Source organism: Neophocaena asiaeorientalis, unplaced genomic scaffold (genome assembly GCF_003031525.2).
Source record: "Neophocaena asiaeorientalis asiaeorientalis breed wild unplaced genomic scaffold, Neophocaena_asiaeorientalis_V1.1 scaffold203, whole genome shotgun sequence".
Lineage (NCBI taxonomy): Eukaryota > Metazoa > Chordata > Mammalia > Artiodactyla > Phocoenidae > Neophocaena > Neophocaena asiaeorientalis.
The window spans coordinates 229,243-233,403 of NW_020172776.1; positions in this window are offsets into that span (position 1 = coordinate 229,243).

Sequence of the window (4,161 nt, forward strand, 5' to 3'; positions counted from 1 at the left end):
GCATTATTTATGTTTTTTACAAAAAGAAATTTTTTTTTTTTTTTTTTTTTTTGTAAAACAAAAAGCTTGGCTTTCTGGATGTGGCAGCATGAAGACAGTGGAGAATCCTCTCCCCCACCAAGAAAAGCATAAAACTGGACAAAGTTGTTAAAAACAAACATTTCAGTACCATAAAAATACTGACCAATGATAAAAAACAAATTGAGATATAATTTGGATTTAAAGACACAATTAGGTTGAAAGTAAAAGGGTGAAAAAAGATATACCATACATTCAGTAGCCATAAAAAAGCTGGAGTGGCTATACTAACATCAGGCAAAACAGAAGTTAAGACAAAAAAATATTTCTAGTGACAAAGAAGGTCATTTCATGATACAAGGTCAATATATATGGAAGTTATAAATGTCTAATATTAGAGCCTAAAAATACATAAATATATACAGAACTGAAAGGAAAAATTGACAGTTCAATAATTGCAGGTGGAGATTTCAATATCCTACGTCTAGCAATTGATAGAACTGGGCAGAAAATCAATACTGATATAGAAGATTTGAACACCTCAATCAACTTCACCTGACATTTATAGAACACTCCACCCATAAACAGCAGAATACACATTCTTTTCAAGGACGAAGGAAACATTTCCCAAAACAGACCATAGTCTAGGCCATAAAATGTCTCAATAAATTTAAAAGAATTGAAATCATATAAAGTATGTTCTCTGAGCACAATAGAATTAAATTAGAAATTAACAACAGGAAAAATTTTGAGAGATCCCAAATATTTAGAAATTAAACAACACATTTATAAATAACCCAAAGATCAGATAAGAAATCACAGTGAAAATAAGAAAATATCTTGAATTACTTGAAAAGGAAAACACAACATATCAAAAGGGAATGCAGCTAAAGTAGTGCTTAGAGGGAAATTTAGTGCTTTGAACACTTACATTAGAAAGAAATAAAGATCTAAAATGACTAAGCTTCTAAACAAGGATATAATACTACTAAAAACAAGGAAATAATAGAGATTACTGCTGAAAGCAATGAAAACAGAAAACCAATAGAGAAAATCAGTGGAACAAAAAGTTGGTTCTTTGAAAAGTTAACAAAATTGATAAAGAGTGGCACTGACAAAGGCAAGAAAGAGAGAAGCACAAATCAATAAAATCAGGAATGAATGAAGGGGCATTAGTAATTCTCCAACAGAGATTTAAATGATTATAAGAAAATATTGCAATCTACTTTATGTCAACAAATTTAACAACTTAGATGAAATGGACATACTGATACAAATATACTTATTACCAAAAGAGACGCAAGAAGAAATAGAATATCTGTATAAACCTATAGCAAGTGAAGGAATAAAATTAGTAATTAAAAAGCCTCCCACAAAAAAAAAAAAAAAAAACAGATCCAGGTGACCTCACTATGCATTCTACATAACATTTAAAGAAAAAAATTATACCAACCAAACACAAACTCTTTCAGAGAAGGAAGAAACACCTTCCAATTCATCCTGAGGCCAGAAAACTGTAAAGAAATATCCTAAATAAATATAGATACAAAAATCCTTTTATAAAATATTAGCAAATCTAGCCAACATAGCAAAAGGATTATATACCATGTCCAAGTGGGATTTTCCCAAGGAATACAAAATTGGTTTAACATCCAACAAAAATCAAATAGTGTAATACACAATATCAGTGGAATAAAGGACAAAACCACTTGGCCATCTCAGCAGAATCAGAAAAGCATTTGAAAAAAATCCAATATCCACTTATGATTAAAAACTACTTTCAACAAATTAGGAATTGTAGGGAACATTGTCAGTCTCACAAAGGGCATCTAAGAAAAGCGGACAATTCTTAATAGTGAAGGATTGAATGATTTCACACTCAGACCAGGAACAAAGAGAAGATGTTTGCTCTCGTCACTTCTATCCAATACTGTGTGAGAGGTTCTAGACCGTGCAATCAGGCCAGAAAAATAAACTAAAAGCATATATCAAAAAAAAAGAAGTAAAACTGGCTTCATTTGCAGACTACATGGTCCTGTGTGTAGAAAATCTTAAGGAACCTCAAAAAAAGTAAGACAAAACAAAATCTAGAATTAGTAAACAAATTTGAAAGGCCAAAGGATACAAAATCAAAATTAAAAACACAATTATGTTTCATAATACTAGCAAAAACAATCAAAAACTGAAATTGAGAAAACAGTTTCATTCACAATAACATCAAAAAGAAATACTATACTTAGGAATAAATTTAATAAAAGAAGTGAAAGACCTGTAAACGGAAATCTAAAAAGATTACTGAAAGCATTTAAAGGAGATCTATAACAAAATAGAAACCCATTCTATATTCATGGATTGTAAGACTCAATATTTTTAAGATATCAGGTCTCCCCAAATTGATGTATATATTTAATGTAATCTCTATTAAAATCTTTATAGTCTTTTTTGGAAAAGTTGACAAGGTGATCCAAAAATAAGTGGCAAAGCAAAAGGCCTGGAATACCAAAAAAGCTTCGAAAAAGAACAGAGTTGGAGGACTTATACCACCTGACTGCACAACTATTTATAAAACTATAAGACAGTGTGATATTGCATTAGGAGACATATAGATCATGGATCAGAACAGAAAATCCCAAAATAAAGGTTTACATATCTGGTCAATTGTTTTGTTTCGTTTTCTAGGCATGGATATTTAAGTAAATGTTTATTTCCCTGGTTATGTTAAGTTTTCTCAAAAGCCTTTTTTGAAAAAATAAATGTTTTGTTTTAGAATAGTTTTAGATCTACAGATAGTACAGAGAGTTTCTGCATATGGTGTACCCATTTTCCCCTATGGTTAATATCTTACATTACTGTGTTCATCTGTCATAACTAATAAACCAACCTTAATATAATATTATTACCTAGACTTGAAACTTTATTTGAATTTCCCCAGTTTGTACCTAATATCCCTTTTCTGTTCCAGGATCCCATCCAGGATACCACGTTGCATTTAGTCGTCACGTCTCGTTAAGCTCCTCTAGACTGTGACAGTTTGTCAAGCTTTCCTTGTTTTATTGACCTTGACAGTTTTGAGGACTACTGGTCAGGTATTTTGTAGAATGTGCCTCACATTAAGTATTTCCAATGCTTTTTCCCCATGGATGTACCGTGGTTATGTGTTTTGCAAAGAAAGATCATAAAGGTAAAGTGTCCTTATCACATCATATCAGGGATACATACTATCAACATGACATCATGGACGATGTTGACCTTGATCACCTAGCTGTGCTAGTACCTGTCAGATTTCTATAGTGTAAAGTTCCTCTTTCACATCTTCCCGCCCCCATCCATACACTTTGGTAGGAAGTCACAATGTAGCCCTCACTGAAGGGGTGAGGAGTTACGCTCCACCAGTGTCAGCTGGCAAAGTATTTGTTACTATTCATTAATTGTTTTCTAAAGAAACTTTATAGCAAGTTAGAGTAATTTTTATCTGCTAAATGTAGACTTGTGTTCTAATACATCTTTGTTTTATCACGTTATCATCTTTGTTTTATCACATAATCCTTTTTTATTGTATTTTAATTAGACATATGATAGGCTGAATAGTAACAAAAACAACAACTTATTTACCAGAGTTGGAGAAGCAGTGATCTTTAACTAGGTGAGTAAGCATGAAAAAAATCTGAAAAATATAATACTGAGTGAAAAGAGAAAATTTGAAAATTATATGTACAGTGTATCACCAATGATTTTACAAATAAATATATACTTGGTAAAATATTTGTTACATGTATAGTAAAATGAAATGGTAAAATACACACAACTGTATAGTAAAAAGTGTCAATATGTACTGATGAGCCATGCATGAGAATGATATACACCAACCTCTGAGTAGAGGTACCCTCTGCAGAAGGGAGGGAAATGGGGAGGCAGATAGACTGGTGGAGGGTTGGAGGCTTCAACAGTATCTGCAGTATTTTGCTTCTTTTTAAAAATATATCTGGGACTTCCCTGGTGGAGCAGAGGTTAAGAGTCCACCTGCCAATGCAGGAGACATGGGTTCAATCCCTGGTCCAGGAAGATCCCACATGCCGCAGAGCAGCTAAGCCCGTGCACCACAACTACTGAGCCCACGTGCTGCAACTACTGAAGCCCGCGCGC